Source organism: Periplaneta americana, chromosome 6 (genome assembly GCF_040183065.1).
Source record: "Periplaneta americana isolate PAMFEO1 chromosome 6, P.americana_PAMFEO1_priV1, whole genome shotgun sequence".
In the NCBI taxonomy this organism is placed as follows: domain Eukaryota; kingdom Metazoa; phylum Arthropoda; class Insecta; order Blattodea; family Blattidae; genus Periplaneta; species Periplaneta americana.
The window spans coordinates 49,909,718-49,929,129 of NC_091122.1; the positions used below are offsets into that span (position 1 = coordinate 49,909,718).

The 19,412-nt window shown below is 37.2% G+C and overlaps 1 protein-coding gene across 5 annotated transcripts in view; it reads right to left on the minus strand.

Annotated features, from left to right (window-relative positions):
- Window positions 1-19,412, minus strand: part of ERR (estrogen-related receptor) — a 370,747-nt gene that overhangs the window by 83,098 nt on the left and 268,237 nt on the right. For 2 of the 5 annotated variants that reach the window (XM_069828082.1, XM_069828083.1), the window contains one exon: window positions 15,461-15,584. The exons of the other annotated variants lie outside the window; for them this stretch is intronic. The gene's annotated coding sequence lies outside the window, so the exon portion shown is untranslated. The remainder of the gene's footprint in view (window positions 1-15,460; window positions 15,585-19,412) is intronic. 5 annotated transcript variants of the gene reach the window in all.

A 19,412-nucleotide genomic window follows, 5' to 3' on the forward strand; every position in this document is an offset into this window, starting at 1 on the left:
TTACTCTGCCTGCCATAATAAATTCACTTCAATTAAATTCCCCAATGTAAAAAAAAAAAAAGCGGTCGCAGAATACAGTCGCAATGCTTTCGAAGGAGGAACAGAGAAGCTGACTAAAAATGCAATGTGCTAGAGGGCGCACGGCACGACAGTGTCATCAAGGACTGCAAGAGGCTTGTGATGTGGCTGCGTTACTTTACCGAGCGGTAGCAAGGTGGGTTAGAGCCTTCCGACAATGATGCGACAGTATGTTGGAAGACGAACATGTACAGACTGTGTCCGCAGTAGTGGAGACGGATCGGAACTTAACAATTCCTGAGTTGGCGCAAGATACAGGATTGGCGCCTTAGAGTGTGCTTCACATCCTGAAGGACCGCCTGAAAATGCGGAAAATGGCTCAAAATGGGTTTCGCATGATTTAAAGGACATTCAGAAATGGCAGCGATATGACGCTTCTCGTATTCTCTTGCAGCACTGAGTGCGAAGGAGAGGTCTTCTTACGGCGTATCATTAAAGTTGATGAGACCTGGACCAGATCTTATGAACCTCAACTGAAACGCCAATCGGACGAGTGGTGTCATCACGGGTGACCACGAAAAAAACAGTTCGGCAGACCTCCCCCCCCGCCCCAAATGTGAAGGCTATGCTGATTCTCGCTTATGATTGGGATGGTGTGATCTTAAAAGCATACCATTTCCCAAGGCAGAACGTTAATGCGGAGTACTACTGTTCGTTTTTGCGAAACAATCTGCGAGCAGCTCTGACAAGGGAAGGGTTTCGGCTCGAACAGGAATTTTTGGTTAAACATTTGTACAGACGCTTACCTCACAATGGTGATGAAGACCGTAAAAGCATTCATTTGTGTAACTCTCCGTTTGGTTGGTATTGGTCAATATACTTCTTTAAAAATGTACATGAGGATTCTCTATAAAATGCATGAAACAGCATGGAGCAGAGCAATAAGCACAACACGCAGAAGCAACACCTGAACAATCTTCTGAACCACACTCCAGTGCTGAAAAATCAAATGCTACCTGAATTACATTTTTGAAGTCCGAGACTTGTTCACGATTCACGTAACCAGCTGACTGCCAGGAATACTGAAGCATAGGGCGGTATAATGGAGCAGACAACTGGTTATGAATAACAGAGTGCATTTTCATTATAAACACTCGATTTCCCAAGTTAAGTTCTGGATTCTCAGCAAGAGTCCTTATGTAATTTGTTATCCTCCGAGCATATAGTTTGTATTGTCTAAAGAAATAGATATCCAGAGGCTGGATATATTTAGTTTTTTTTAGGTGGAATGATCATACATTCCATGTCCTAGCCTTGGAATGATTCATTTATTAAGGTTGCATCCTTGTGCGTATTCAATGACTCACATAACAGTATATACTTTTGATTAGCTGCAATATTTTCAGACAGAACGTTGGAGAAAGATGTTTTTAAATGGGCTTTAGACATTTTACCACTCGCACTAACTTCTAGACTAGGCTAGGCTTACGGGTAAGGTGTCCCATCCCCTTAACTTGTGCAGTACTCTCCCCACCCCTCAACTTGTACAATACTCTAACAGACAAACCACACATTACACAAACGAATGCTTTTGGGAGCTTTACAGAGATGTAAAGATGGGCCTGCTTACAAATTTTGGGTATGAAATTCCTGTTCGAACCGAAACCTTTCCCTTGTGAGAAGAAAACGGCGACACTTTATGGATAACCACCCATCGTTCTGCATGACAATGCTAGGGTGCATCCAGCAAGAGTTGTGACTCAATTGTTCAATCGCTGAGGCTGGGAAGTGCTCTATAACCCGCAATACTCTCCGGATTTAAGTCCCTGCGACTTCGATCTAATCCCTAAGATGAAGGACCCACTTCGCGGAATTTGCTTCCGAACAGTTGAAGACGTTTTACAGGCAACCGATCGCTCTATTCGCACCATCAATAGATAGGCAGTGCCAATGGGTTAGAGCCTTCAGACAAGAACGAGAAAGTGAAAAATTATTAATAATAATTTGTATTCCTGGTGTTGTGGAAGAGAAGGCCTGATGGCCTTAACTACACCAGAATGAATAAATAAATAAATAAATAAATAAATAAATAAATAAATAAATAAATAAATAAATAAATAAATAAATAAATAAATAAATAAATAAATAAATGGGATTCAACGGCTTCCGCATCGATGGGAACACACTCTACGCAACGCTGGTGACTACAAAGAAGGCTTGTAAAACTTAGAACCATGTAAGTATGCTATGTATCGAGAAAAAAAATAGTTTCCGGAACTAAAAAAATCAACCTATGTACAATGAAACATGCCAAGATTGTGATTTAATATTTGCACGTGGGTTATATGCTGTGCAATTGATGTTCATATGCTATTGGATTATTTTCGTTCAACGGGCTTCAAAAGGCGATAAACGAAATTAATAGCTTCTGTAAAAGTTGGGGTCTGAAAATAAACGAAAAGAAATCAAAAGTCCTAATCTGCAAAAAGGGTAACGTGCATAGTAAGAAAGAGAAATGGTACGTGAATAAAATTTCAATTGATTGTGTTTCTAGATTCAAGTACCTAAGAGTGATTATAGACAGTAGGGAAAATTGGAAGTTGCAAAATAAATTGGCACTGAATAAAGGAAAAAATGCGCTCCAAGCAGTAGACAGATGCTTAAATAAATGGCCGAATATTGGGATGAAGAATTTTCTCAACATCCATAATGCACTAGTAGAATCAAAAATATTGTATAATATTGAGATCAGGGCAGTAGGTTATCCAGCAGAAACATCGATAAAGTATATGTGTAAAAAAATTTCAAGGAATACCGGAGACTGCTTCTAACCTGGCAGCCTTACTAGAGATGGGAACCGATTCGAGTCTGGGAATTACTCTAGAAAGAAAAATAAAATATTTAGGTAATATTCTGTTTAGGAATGATTCAGCAATTATGAAAACATGTATCTTTTGTATGGAAGCCGCTAATTGGAAATCGAGTTGGCTGAAAGAGCTGGAACGAGAAATAAACAGATTAGGTCTAAATTGGCTATGGAGAGAACTAGGGTCTATTAACACGAAAACTATTGGAAGAATAGTAAAAGAAAGGGCAAACGAAATTTCGAGGCAAGATATGTTTAGTAATATTAAAGATTTAGGCCCGATTGTATAAACCATTTAATCTTAGATCATAGGTTAAATTGATCATTGTTTCAGCTGAACTTGGAATTTTGTGTTGTATAAAGTCTAATCTGAGATTAATTTGTCTCAAACTAAAGTCAACTTTGACTGAAGAAATTTCTCCGATTAAGTTAGATGATCCAAGTTCAGTTATTTCTTTTCTGTTTGAAATATACGAGTGACAGATTGTGCAAATATCCATTATTATTAATATCAATAGATATGATAGGTACATTTATATATATTTCTTTCAATTTCTTGCCTTAATACACAAACAATCTTATATTTTATAAGGCTCTGTCGTGTTCAGCAGTATCAAATAACATAACCTATAATTATATTATGTTTATAACAACCATTAATTATTAATGGATATGATAGGTACATTCATAAATTTTCAATTTACTGTATTACTAAACGAAAATTGTCGTTTTATAAAGCTTTATTATGTTTAGCAGTATCAAACACCATAACATGATAACAACTTTGAGAACAGTCAACCTTCTTCTTATTGTCCGCCATTATTTACATTGCACAAAAAACTAGTGTCTCCTACAGAGTATACGGAAAGTCGCCAAAAAGTAGTTGAAAAGTCGCTAGATTTCTCATTATCAACAAAGAAAGATTAAATTTTGTCACTATTGGGGTGCTAAAAAGGTCACTAAATCTCTATTTAAGCAATATAAAAGTTAAAAGAAATTGTTGTTGAAAAAGAGTTAAAGTCGCTAGATTGGTAACACTGAACAAACCTGTATAACATGGTCCGCGCATCACGTATTTCACATGTTTATGCGATGTTGCCAGATCCTTTTCACGTGAACTTAGATTGCATTTGAACCAAGGTAATTTGATCGCAGAAAAGTTTTATACAATAGAAGAAGTGTCTGAACTCGGTTCACTTTTCGATCTACGATCAAAGTTGATCTTTAGTCAGGGAGTTTTATACAATTGCGCCTTAGGATCACTATAATACTATAGAGAGGTTAAACCGTTTTGGGAACAGGAAGAATATATCAGACTAAATTCAAGGGAAGAGAGAACAGAAATGGCATGGTGGACATTAGGTATCTGGAGGCTCAAGAATAGAGAGGGGACGTAGAGAAGGTTAAATGTCCTTTACGTGGACTAGCGGAAGACGCAATGCAAAAAGTGTCAGGCAACGAATGATTTGAAAAACGGTTGTGTGGATAAAAAATTTCTACAAATTAACGCTATAGTAGCTTATAAAAAATGAATGGTCCCCTAAACGCTAGCAATCTGCATAAATTAGGAAATTTTTTTTGAGTTAAAAGTAGATGGGAAGAGAAAGACAACGCTCTAACGGATATGGATTGTAAATGTGGAATAGTCGGACACGATAGGAAACTACGAAAAGTAGTCAATGAAGTTAACAATAATTTTTAAGAGATTGAGTATAGAAATGAAAAGTTAAAGTAAGAGTTTTAAATACAAGAGCTACTATACTTATTATTAGTTTGTTGTTATTATTATTATTATTATTATTATTATTATTATTATTACTGTGAATAGAAGATACTTGTAGGTCCAATATGTATTAGTTTTTGTAATATTTATATAGAGTGATGGCGGATTAAGAACTGGAACACATCTAATCCGCCATGACGTGAACAAAGATTGATGAAATAAGTAAATAAAATAAATAAATTGGTGTTACTTCACCATTGAGAGTAAAGTATACCTCTTCTACTTCCTTTCCATTGATCAGGATGTTATGGTTTATTTAACGACGCTCGCAACTGCAGAGGTTATATCAGCGTCGCCGGATGTGCCGGAATTTTGTCCCGCAGGAGTTCTTTTACATGCCAGTAAATCTCCTGACATGGGCCTGTCGCATTTAAGCACACTTAAATGCCATCGACCTGGCCCGGGATCGAACCCGCAACCTTGGGCATAGAAGGCCAGCGCTATACCAACTTGCCAACCAGGTCGACTCCATTGATCAGTATTTTTGCGGATCACTTCAGAGTCTTCGATGGAATAATGAATAGGTTAGATTTTGTGTTAATATTAAGCGAATAGGAGTAGTGATATTTGTTATATTTTCCAAAATTGAATTAATATTAACGATGTATTTTAATTAAAATGTAAATCATATAAAACTGCCCTAAAAAAGTAGACGACTTTCATTAATCTTTTACAGCAGAGTTGATATTAAAAATGTAAATCAAAACAATACTCTACTTTAAATACATTCTTTGCACAATACTCTTGTATTGAAAAAGGAATCAAGTAGATATATGAATTTTTACAAGTTTCCCTACTTCAGCGAGAATGATGGAAAATTTTGTGTGCTCAAAATGACTTTATTATATTTAGGAACAATGTCAGTTACCTTCAATCTCAAGTCTGTTGCTGTATTTATTTTTTTTTCGACAGTTCTGATACACGAAAGAGTATAAAATCCCTGCTGATACAAGTAAGTCATGGAAAACGGCATTAAATGTTTCAAGGCTCTGAGAGTTTCCTATGTTCTGCACGAACTTTCAGTCAAAAATCAAAAAGTTTACATGCACTTAAACATTTTTCCAAACAGTATCACGCAATAACTAAACAAGTTCATCTTCCTCCTGTTTGGTGAGGTTGTGAGTATAGAATATGATAAACAGAATTTAAAGCTACATGTTGTTATAATTAGAAAATAATATGAGTTCATTTTCATCCGTACTATGACGACGTTTAAGTCAACGATCCATTATAGAAATAATATATAAAATGTTTGTTATTGTGTTGAAACGAAGATTCTCACACTGTTTAATAACTTAATATTACACAAAGGCTGTCGAACGAATTTATAATGCGCTTGAGATATTGTGGCCGCACAAAAAATTCTTCTTACACTGTTTAAAAGGCTGTCGACAATTATTTTATTGAACGAATTTATAAGTTGTACCAAAAAAAAGCCAATGCGCTTCTGACATTATTGCCACACACAAAAAAAAAATCCATCTGAAGGAAAAAAAATGTTCCTATCCAGAATATTCGCGGACCCCACACTGAGCCTCGGGGGCCCCCAGAGGTACGGGTACCCCACTTTGAAACCACTGCTGCATTACATTTGCAAGCTTTTTCTTAATACATCGTGTCCCGCTTAGAGAGATCGAGAAATAAGTGATAATTTCAAGTGTAAATAATGGTTTATTAACATAACTTTTTACATAATTTGATGTAAAAACTCTCCGAGTTCAGGAGAACGCTGAATGCAACTCGATGTGTGCGCCTTGAGTTGCTCTGCAGACATCTAAACGACGGTATTCAACCTCCCGCCAATTGTTATGTGGCATTTGTGGAGTCACTAGCGCAACGCAGTTGTGATGTGTTGTTAGCTCTGCCGCTTTGGTACACAGCATCCTTGATAGAGCCTTAGAAAAAAAGTCCATGGGAGTCAGATCGGGTGACCTGATTGGCCACGCAATTGGTCCTCGTCTTCCGATCCATCTATGTACGACAAACATGGCGTTGTACTCGCGTAACAGATTTTTCTTCTGCTAGCCATAGCACACATTGAACTTTCTGTTGTGGTGTCCACTTCTTGACCATGGCGTGTTCTCCTACAAAATGGCGCCAGGCTTGTTTTAGCAACAAATAAACGAAAGTTATGCAAGCAGCTATTTTCAGATTTTGGACAGTTTCTCTATCTTGTCAGATGTAAATCTCAACGATATCTTTATCAGGATTTAAATGGTGAGCATTTATTTCTCGATTCCTCTAAGCGGGACACGGTGTACATTAGCACAGCTGACTAATAACTGGACTTCTCTATCTAGGTTTTGACTTCCATGAAGAACCTTACAACCTGAATATCAATATTTTTTTATTTTTCCGATTTCATTTTATCATGAACTGAACCAGTTTCTTCACGCTTATTTAGTCCTAATGCACGATAATAAATCATGGTACAATAGTTCACACATTACATACCCACTTAGTTCATCGTGATTGCTCAATTTCTTTAGGAATTACATTAATTTCAACTATTTTAGTTACTTTTTAATAAATCTGTATACCTGTTTTTGCTAAGGAAAGTTCTGATTCATGTCACTTGAGGTTTCTTATTCATTTCGTGCAGAAAATAAAGGCCTATTAAGAGAAAAAGAAATTGGTTGGTTCACTGGCAGAGAAGAAACTACCTACTGAAGGATGCACTGGAAGGAATGGTGAGCGGGAGAAAAGTTCAGGGCAGAAGAAGATATCAGATGGTAGATTAAATTAAGATATATGGATCATATGCGGAGACTAAGAGGAAGACAGAAAATGGCAAAGATGGAGAATGCTGGGTTTGCAGTGAAAGACCTGCCCTTCGGCAGAACATTATATAATGTATGTATGTATGTATGTATAGTTTATGGCGAATGAGATGTCAAGAGCCTGAATATAATAATAATAATAATAATAATAATAATAATAATAATAATAATAATAATAATAATAATAATAATAATAATAATAATAATAATAATGTTTTCTAAAGTAGAACCAATCGAGTACTGTATCTCACATGCATTGCTTCTTCATATTGCAATATATTTTCGTGCATCGTAGGTGAAAGTAGGCCTATACTGTATTTTCTTTGAATCGGCATTTTTTACTTCATCGCTATAGAAAAAAGACAGTATTATTACTTCATGGTTTCTAAGCCACGATTTCGTGCACTACCAAAGCAATACACTGCGCAAGTGTAACTAATACCACACTGAACATTTAAAACTACTGTAGAGGCCTACTTAATGCTACATGGTCGGTGCAAACAGGCTATTATGCCTTGAATTATCAGTAGAGTCCGGATTTTTATGTGCTAAAAAACTTAAAAATATTTATTTTTTTATGTACTAAAAATTTCAAAAATATGAACTGAAACTAAAAAAAAAAAATATTTTCTCAAAATGAAAACAAAAACATCAGAAAAGATTGAAAAGACCAATCCGTGATGGTGATTTTACAGAGACTTTTTTCCGTTGGACAATAACTTGTCCACATTGGATTGTTTCACAAAGTCGATCTGTGTAACGTAGTCGGTATAGCTCTGGCCTACTGTGCTCGAGGTTGCGGGTTCGATTCCGGTCTAGATCGATGGCATTTAAGTGTGTTTACATTTCCCACTTTTCGACCACTGGCATCGGTAGTTTCGTCAATACTCAAGATGATTTTTTGATTTTCACATATACAGGGTGTTTAAAAAATACGGGGCATAATTTCAGGTATGTATTTCCCACATGTAGACAATCAAAATAGTTCATTACAACATATGTCCGGAAATGCTTCATTTCCGAGTTATGGCCTTCACAACATTGAAATTCACCGGAACGTTTTTCTTTCCGCAGGTCGTTGTCATTACAGAAGATGTTCAAAATGTCCACCTCCTGCTTGAATACAGACCTCACATCCATGTCTCATTGACCTGCGAACACGATCCCAAACTCCAGGAGTATTGCGTATGTCTTCAGAACATGCCACAATTCGATTCCGAAGGGATTCCAAATCAGGCACCGGAGACGGATAAACCAATGATTTTAAATGGCCCCACAAGTAGAAATCGAGAGGGTTCAGATCAGGTGAGCGTGGAGGCCAAGCAATTGGGCCACCTCTACCTTCCATCGATCAGGAAACCTTCGATCCAAGTACCGGCGAGCCGTACGACTGAAGTGTGCAGGAGCGCCATCATGCAAGAAGTGAATGTGTTGACGATTGATCAGTGGAGTGTCTTCTAAAACATGAGGTATGGTGTTTGTGTACGCCTGCCCCGTAAGTCTGTTTACAAGTACATAGGGTCCAACTAATCGATCACCAATGATGCCGGCCCACATGTTGAGGGAGAACCGCACCTGGTGATGAGATGGAACAGTTGCACGTGGGTTTTCATACGCCCATACATGCTGATTGTGGAAATTTGTTATGCCATCTCGTGTGAACTGTGCTTCATCTGTAAATAATAAATAATACTATGGCAGGAAAAATTCGGATTTACACCACACTGCTGCAAGAACCACTGACAGAACCTAACTCGTGCAGGGTAATCTGCTGGTGACAGGGCCTGTACACGTTGCAAATGATAAGGATACAATTGATATGAGGAACATTGACTTGCAACGCTACCCTTCGTGTGCTGATAGAAGGAGTCATGTTTACAGAATCTCTTCCTGTACGGTATTTCTGGAGTTGTAGATCTTGGTCGTCCCCTTCCCAAACCAGGAGAGTTAAATTTTCCATACTCGCACAGACGGTAATAGAGACGTACAAATGTCTTCCGATCTGGACATTGTCGCTGTGGGTACCTCTCCTGGTGCAAACGAGCCAGCGCAGCATTGCCGTCCGCCTTACCGTACATGAAGTGTATCTCTGCCAGCTCTTGATTTGAATACATGTCGCACAGTCTAACGCCTACACAACACTGAATGTAACCTTCGCCTCGGAATGAACTGTCAGAGTGCCCTCTTAATGTCTCCTTTGACGGCAACGACCTGCGGAAAGAAAAACGTTCCGGTGAATTTCAATGTTGTGAAGGCCATAACTCGGAAATAAAGCATTTCCGGACACATGTTGTAATGAACTATTTTGATTGTCTACATGTGGGAAATACATACCTGAAATTATGCCCCGTATTTTTAAACACCCTGTAGACCTAATATTTTGTAATGTTTTATCATACCCCTTTGGAAGATAATCTTTCCTTAACGTTGACTCATCAGGAGGACTTATGTTCGTATATTTAGTAAGAAACTTTCTGAGCTCGGGATTTTCCAGCTTATAAAGGGGAATGTTAGCTGAAAGAAAGGCTTTACATAAATCTGAATAATAATCTGAGTGTTTTGGAATGTTGGAAGATGAGGATGGCATTGATTCTCCTATAAGAAATTGTCTCGACAACACACGCGATGCAGCTGCGATGTGCTTACTTCCTGACACATGTTGTATTACCTGGGATCGTTGGTCTGCATTTACTGATTTCGCACATGGCTGGAAAAATAATATTTTTCCATCGCTGTAAAAGTATTTTTAAACTCTAGTACGTATTGTTGCAGACGCTCGCGTACATACGATTTCACTTTAAGCATTTTTAATTCACACAGTTACACTTCACAAAATAAACCATCTGCTCTAGTGATCTGTAACAAACAGGCAAGTATATCCGACTCACTGCATTGAGTCACATGCAGTTTACAGGAGCAGAAATAAAATCACGCACATTAACATACTGTGGGGGAGCTTACGAGAAAGTCTCTGCGAGGTGTATTTTAATTAGTGCGGTGCGGGGAGGTATTGATGATGGAGCACCGCTCTTCCTAGAATTAACCAGAGATAAGATATGTTGTTATGAGTATGACCCTTATGACACTAAATAGATGGCATCACTGTACGCACATGTCTAATTATAGTGTGGCTGAAAATATCAGATAGTTTGAAACTAACTCTGTGTTGTGTAAGTTGAAACTGTAAGTTTTTATATTTTAAAGGTTTATCGAATGTTTCACACTGGTTAGTTACTGTAATGTAGTTAGTAGTGTGTCATTATGTCGTTTTCTGCGAGCAAGAGTGGCGTTACGCTGACTATTGCCTGCGTATAGGATTGGCATTACTCCACATTCCTACCAGAGCTGATCCGTGAGCTCCCCACAGTACTGTCCTTCAATCACGAGAAAGTCTCTGCCGGATGAGACGAAGCGGGGTAAAGCTGTGAATGAATGTTGATGTCATAAGGTCACACACGTGGGTACTCGTATCTCTATTGGCTCGCTCTCACAGCACAAACAATAACATTGATACACACGTTTATACTACCCTAGTTACAAAATTAGATCACTGTTAATCTCCTGGTCTTTTAATCTCTCCATACAGGAAATAACATATGCAGGAGAGCGCATGGTTTTTAAACAGACGTTATAACGATAATATTATCTATCTACTTCGCTCCAATAGATGACGCAATAGTAAACACATTCCTTTCACGGTTGATCTCCTGGTTGGAGAACAGTAGAGGTCGCTGTATGACGTAATGTCGAGATTGGATTCTGTTTTTCCCCGATTAAGCACGTGCAAGTGAATCATTCTCACCTCAAGCGGAAGTGAAGCATTCGTACTGAATTCTTTCAAGATACGAATTTTTGTTGTAAAATGTTAAAAGAAAATGAGGAAATGTACTAAAATATGTATTTATGAAGAAAATATCGAAAATATTTATTCACATAACTTTGTTTTCGTAGAATATGTGTTTCTATGTAAAATAAAATTTGGAATTTGCATTTGTCGGACCTCGACATGAATATTAAACTTCGTTTTAGGAATGTACGCATTAGGAAAAAAAATATACATATTTTTTACATACAAATCCGGGCCCTAATCATAAGTGTTGTACCTGTCCTAGCAGGAACTCTCCTAAAATGCGGGAATATAGTAATCAAAGGCTTATATTTATCTACAATCTTGAAGCGTTGCAATGGTAAAAGAAATGGCTATTATAAACTTTATACCTAAGGCAAACGATCTAACGAGAAAACTGTTAATCAACTCATGTCGAAACCTTCCCTCAAACTGCGCACACTGTTAGATCTCTAAGGCCCGATTGTATAAACCATTTAATCTTAGATCAGAAGTTAAATTGATCCTTGTTTCAGCTGAACTTGGAATTTTGTGTTGTATAAAGTATAATCTGAGATTAATTTGTCTCAAACTAAAGTCAACTTTGACTGAAGAAATTTCTCCGATTAAGTTAGATGATCCAAGTTCAGTTATTTCTTTTCTGTTTGAAATATACGAGTGACAGATTGTGCAAATATCCATTATTATTAATATCAATAGATATGATAGGTACATTTATATATATTTCTTTCAATTTCTTGCCTTAATACACAAACAATCTTATATTTTATAAGGCTCTGTCGTGTTCAGCAGTATCAAATAACATAACCTATAATTATATTATGTTTATAACAACCATTAATTATTAATGGATATGATAGGTACATTCATAAATTTTCAATTTACTGTATTACTAAACGAAAATTGTCGTTTTATAAAGCTTTATTATGTTTAGCAGTATCAAACACCATAACATGATAACAACTTTGAGAACAGTCAACCTTCTTCTTATTGTCCGCCATTATTTACATTGCACAAAAAACTAGTGTCTCCTACAGAGTATACGGAAAGTCGCCAAAAAGTAGTTGAAAAGTCGCTAGATTTCTCATTAACAACAAAGGAAGATTAAATTTTGTCACTATGGGGTGCTAAAGAGGTCACTAAATCCCTATTTAAGCAATATAAAAGTTAAAAGAAATTGTTGTTGAAAAAGAGTTAAAGTCGCTAGATTGGTAACACTGAACAAACCTGTATAACATGGTCCGCGCATCACGTATTTCACCTGTTTATGCGATGTTGCTAAATCATTTTCACGTGAACTTAGATTGCATTTGAACCAAGGTAATTTGATCGCAGAAAAGTTTTATACAATAGAAGAAGTGTCTGAACTGGGTTTACTTTTCGATCTTCGATCAAAGTTGATCTTTAGTCAGGGAGTTTTATACAATTGGGCCTAAAGCAGGCAGAAAAATATACAAGAAATCTGCTGCTCTTTTTAAATATAAGGTTGCGAAATTAAAAAGTAAGGTACAGTCGTGGTAAAAAAAACCGGACCGAATCTTGTAGCTGATTTCAGAGCCTTGTTCACTCCAGAGCACGATAGACTGGTAACTAAGACTTTCGTGGTTCGAATCCTGCCTGGGAAAGAAACTTTTCTTTGTTCCTTATTCAAATTTATTCCCAATACTTTACGATTGCAGCGATATTTGACTACTTAATTAACTTATTATTCCCAGAACATGAATTTTACCAGCAATCGAAAAGTATTGGGAATAAATTTGAATAAGGAACAAAAAAAAGTTTCCTTCCCAGGCAGGATTCGAACCACGAAAGTATTAGTTACCAGTCTATCGTGCTCTGGAGTGAACAAGATTCTGCAATCAGCTACAAAGGTCGGTCCGGGTTTTTTTGCCACTCCTGTACACGCAAAAAATCCGCGAAACATTGAACAACTGCAATTTGGGAAGAAATTTCAAATATCACAGTCGTAATGTTGCAAAGTGTAATGAGAACCTTCAAAGAGAGATTATAAGAATGTATGGGCTATTCTATCTCAAATCGACCGAAATAGAGAAAATTGACCTTGCAATTTTAAATACAATGAAACTTTTGCTGTCCGTTGACAACTGTGATACAATGCTTTGTGCAAAGTTTGAGGCATCAGAACTTCATAGTGTTTAAATTAAAAATATTTTAATTTATCGTATTTTCATAAAATTAGCAACTTTAAACTGTTGTGGCTCCGAAACCCTTTCACCCAATGATCAAAATCATGGTTTAATTTGATGCTGAAAAGTTAAAGTTTATATTGACATGTAAACAGTTTTTCTTACTTTTCATGGAAATGGAGAAATTTAAGATTTTTCTTCATTAAGACGCCTTTGCCCACGAAAAAATATTTTTAAAATATATGGTTAGATTCCGCATTGAAAGTACAAATAAACACATTTTTTTTTTACTGGTGCACCGTTGATAAGAAAATACTGAAAATATCAAACAAAGAAAATAAATAGTACGCGCGTGAACTAACCAGCTGACTGTGAGGCGGGAGCTAGCCGAGACAAGCAAGGTCAGGAGACAAACACGTGATGTTTCGTCTAGTAGCGCATAGCTGGGATAACTTTATCACAAGTTTTCATAAACACAGAAGTAAAATGACGCCCAACGCTCGCTTATCTTCAGCTCTCGGCCAGTGCGTGCGGTACTGCGCCGTTCAAGTCTAGGCGTGTGAAAATAATTTATTTAATACCCTCGAAACTTATTGCCGAGCCAATAAGCAAACGATGCCGAATCCCTTTTAATAATGCAAGGTTTTTTCTCAATATTTTTTTTACATATTTACAAATGGGCAAAAAGCCTAAAAGTAAGTAAAATCAGATTATCTGTCTCTTTGTATACAATAAAAATAAGGATTACTTCTTAACATAATCTACCAAATGTCAGCTTCAAAATGAGCTCCCGTTCAATGTTCTGTAGTAAATGGTTCCAGAGTTCTGAGCGCTGAAAGAGACTTGTTTTTATAAAATACGCTAAATTTGTCGCTCAATAGTATGAAAACCGTTTGACTTTCGATAGTATATTTTTGAAAATGCACTGTCCTCAGCACCTTGTATAAATAAGGAAAAAATTTGAGTATTAAAAAATGCGAGGTTTTTTACTGATCGATTTCATATGGAATACATGTTTACCTTAATGTCATCCAACACCATAGGAAGTGAATGATTCAAGTACAGATTGAGGTTACATTATTACTAATTGAATAAAATAATTGCCCATTATAGTTCATAAAGGCACTAAGCAAGTGAACATCTTCAAATACTTGGGGTGTACTATAAGCAGTAACATGAGCTGCTGTCAGGAAGTCAAAAGGAGTACAGCAATGGCAAAGGAAGCTTTTAATAGAAAAAGGAGCATCTTCTGCGGACATCTGGAAACACAATTAAGGAAGAGACTAGTGAAGTGCTTTGTGTGGAGTGTGGCATTGTATGGGGCAGAAACATGGACATTACGAGAAGTGAAGAGAAGCGGACAGAAGCATTTGAAATGTGAATATGGAGAAGAATGGAACGTGTGACGTGGACAGACAGAATAAGAAATGAAGCTGTGTTGGAAAGAGTGGGTGAAGAAAGAACGATGCTGAAACTGATCAGGAAGAGGAAAAGGAATTGCCTACTGAAGGATATGTTGGGAGGAATGGTGAACGGGAGAAGAGTTCGGGGCAGAAGAAGATATCAGACGATAGACGATATTAAGATATTATATGGATCATATGAGGAGACAAAAAGGAAGGCAGAAAATAGGAATGATTGAGAAAGCTGGGTTTGCAGTGAAAGAACTGCCCTTGGGCAGAACACTGAATGAAATGAAATGATAGTTCATAAACAAGTTTTCACAATGTCTGATCAACATGCTACTAGATTACCAGCACTGATTTTAAAGTGGCGGCACCCTTCCACAGATAATTCAGCGTTGACTAATAGTTTCGAAAATCTCTCACTAGTGGAACTACCGCTATTTAATGCTGTTAGAAAATACCTTCCACATTTTTGTCACATACTAATAACAAAACTACTAAATTTTTACTTTAGCTTACACCGGCCAACCTTACGACAATATTACGTGTAACCAAGCAAACAATAATCAAAATGGACTTGTAAATTTGACGTAACTACGCGTTTCCAGCATACCTGATATCGACAAAGTGGGATTCAGCATGATTTCTCTCTGGACGTGCACTGTCCTAGCCGTTACCCGATCCTGCAGCCCGACGCCCGCTTGTGATATTTTCGAAATCCTCACGCCTACGCAAGCCTTTAACAGAAATCAAAAACAGAATTAAAATTAAATATGTTCACAAACTTAATTTCTCCTGCTTTTTATTTCGTTCATAAGAAGTAATCTTTAAAATAATGCACAGACCGTAAGTTGTCAAGTTCGCTTGAAGGGAACTTCGTCAGCATTTTAAAGGAAACCTGCAAAGTTTAAAATATCTATAACTTAACACTAAATTGTAAAAGCATGGTGATATAAAATATAGGGTGAGGCAGTGGGATATGACGATTTTTATAGCGCTGTTGTGTGACACTCAGGACGAATTAAAAGAAAACACATATACTGGGAGTAATCTAGTACAGGGACATCATTTTAATTTTACTAACATTTTAATATTAACCTGTCTAGACCTTTAGAGAACCGGAAACACCGCTTGCTCCCCTCTCCACGACTGTAGTTCGATGATACTGGCGTAAAACACAAATCACTCTACTAGGTATAGGAAGGAAGAAAAGTAGTTCATCCATTTACGTAAACTAGGAAATATCGCGATTTTGAGTTTGATAATTTTCATTAGGTTTTTCTTTAATCAAAGTACAGTACTGTATTAAGAATAAGTGTTTTTACTCACGAAGTGAGTTATCCATGCGAACGTATTCATTATGCAATGTATATTATACTGTCTACAGCACATTAGCGTACAATATATAGAAAGAAGTTAAATTGAAAAATAATCATAATATGAATATTTAAACACAATTTTGAAAATGGTGGCCGTTCATTTCGATACAGGCTTCAGTTCTTTTGTGCATATTATCGCACTATAGACTATTGCATCTAATTCCAATTGCCAGTTTCGTCCTTCGTACTAGTAACTCATGTTGAAATAATTCTGTACCTACTCTACGTACTGTAAATTCAATCTTCACTTCTGCCCGACCCGAAAATATAAAATTACTCAGACATGCTATCTACTGTCCGTCCAAGTGGTTATGCCGCAGGATTGTAGAAAGGGAGGAAATCACGTGACAGTTAATTACATAACGAGGCCCTTTTATTTAAGTTAAATTAAACAGCTGTATAATATTACGTAAACGTCCAATTCCTAACAGAAATTAATGTTTTCAGAAAAGAGCTAAAACAGCCCAGCTTTTACAGAGGGGCGAGCAGAAGCAGGTGGGGGAAATCGGGATGCGACGTAGGCAAACGGACAGTACCTGTGCGAAAATATGATTCAATATTGAAAGCTCTCTCGTCACTGGAAAACGCGAACATATTTCTGGAACGTACTATACTCAGTAACTCAGTACTACTTACTAATCTGCGGTCTTGGTTCTGTGTGGAGTTGGAACTTCATTAGTAGAAGGGGTGGGAGTGAAGTACTTTCAAAAACTCAGGTACAATAAAAATTGAAGTAAAAATAAAATGATGTCCCTGTACAATGCAATTTATTAATGTCTGATTACTTTTTAAAATCTACATTTCGTAAGTAGCCTCCACGGCAACGAATACATTCCTGCAATCTGCTATGAAAGTTCTGCATAACTCGCCCCAACAAAACAGGTTCGATGGCACCAATTTCGTTCCTTATGTTTTGTTTCAGCTGGATGATGGAGCGAGGCTTGTTGCGATACACCCTACTTTTGAGATAACCCCACAGGAAGTAATCACCGCACACTGCTCATGGTTCAATGAACTGTCTGAGAAACATATTTCTAGGATGAATAATTTCACGATTTGTAGACATTGCCTGGCCGCCAAGATCTCCTGACCTGACTGCAATTGATTACTTCCATGGCGTGCATCCCAGCTACATGCGAGCAGCGATGTGCTCGGCTACCAGCATTAGAAACTCTGGCAACCCTGCTGCAGTGGCTAAGGCACGGAATGCTGCTATTCAGACCTGAGTTCGTGTGTATGTATTCGTAGGTGAGCCGACGTTGCGCTGTTGCCAAATTACGCAACTATTAGCCTAATTCTATAACTAACCATACACTTAATTAGAAAGCGCATAATATGTTTTTAAAATTCAGTTTAATGTATTCTATTGCACAGTTATATCACTTCCAACTTGCATAATGAATAAATGCATACAAAATTGAAGTTGATCTAAAAGTTTTTTACTTGTTTATTTAACGACGCTGTATCAACTACGAGGTTATTTAGCGTCGATGGAATTGGTGATAGCGAGATGAGGCCGAGGATTCGCCACAGATTACCTGACATATGCCTTACGGTTGGGGAAAACCTCAGAAAAAACCCAACCAGGTAATCAGTCCAAGCAGGAATCGAACCCGCACCCAAGCGCTGATCTAAAAGTGTCATGCTCAAGTTTTTGTCTGGAAATTTTCCTAATCCAGCTTGACATCAGTGAGGATGTGTGCCAAGGATGAGATTAAGCGTTTCTGAAAGAACAAAATACTGATTTTTCAGAAATAACTTCAGTAGACTAAATTGTTAATTAAACTGCATGTTACTCTTTTGAAGTACACCAGAAACGTTACGAAATAACGGCATGGCATTTAATTCTTACGTAATGCAGAAATGTGTACAACATTGGATAAAATGAGATTTGAGTTCCATACAAACTCTGTAAGAAAACTGCAGGATACACAGATATTAACTGCGAAAGAAAAATTATAAAATAGCTTATCATCGAAATATAAAGGGGTAAACGAGATGAGGGGACATCTAGGAATACCTGTAACGCTAGAGCAATCAAAATTATTGCACTGTTAAAATGTAAAGAATAAAAAGTCGTTACCCCAAGCCAGTATAGGCCTATTAATCAAATTAAAATCAGTTAGAACCAAGCGTGCAAGAAATTATTCAGCAACGTGCACATTACTACAAGTCATTTGCACTATTTCTCCAGCAGACCTTGACTGCCTAACTCACAAGCTAGTACTGGCCATTCCACCTTTCGTCCGTCCGTCCGTCCGGCGGATGGAAAAGCAATGCATAGCCTTGAGATCACCGGGCAAGATCAAGGTGAACCTGTGGTTAGTCAGCTCCTCAACATTCCCCGAGCTCTTCCCTGCTTCAAGTTTCTTTCCTTATCAAAGTCCTTCCTTTTCACCTGTAACAGTTTTTCTTTTTCCGTGTGTAAGTCCGTCTGTAGCTGCGTAAGTAAGCTCAAGACTTTTCACTCAGATCACCACGTCACCAAATTGCTTGTAAGGAACGATCTCTCGGTATCGTTCTTTTTCACCAAACCCTTGTATCATATCACTGCTGCATTATATTCATTCCATAAGCTCATTAAGATAGGATCTCTCTAGTTTAAAGGGATAAATAAATATGTAACACTGGTATAAAATCTTCAGGTTGTATGTATAACATGTTTACTACGACACTTAACACTGTACAAGCTCTAGCATCTCTACTTACTTACTTACTTACTTACTTACAAATGGCTTTTAAGGAACCCGAACTCTACTATTCCTAATTATTAGAAAATCAATAATTGAAGAATTATATACATTTTCTAATAATTATTTAGAATGTATGTATGTATGTATGTATGAATGTATGTATGTACTCCAACCACGAGAAAGTCTCAGGGGAATGAGACGCAGCGGGGTAATGCTATGCTATGAATGAATGTAGATGTCGTAAGGTCACACACGTGGGCACTCGTATCTCTATTGGCTAACTCTCACAGCACAAACAACATTGATACACATATACTTATACTACCCTAGTTACAAAATTAGATCACTGTTAATCTCCAGGTCTTTTAATCCCTCCATACAGCAAATAACAGATGCAGGAGAGCGCATGGTTTTTAACTGACGTTATAACGGTAATATTATCTATCTACTTCGCTCCAACATATGACGCAATAGTAAGCACATTCCTTTCACG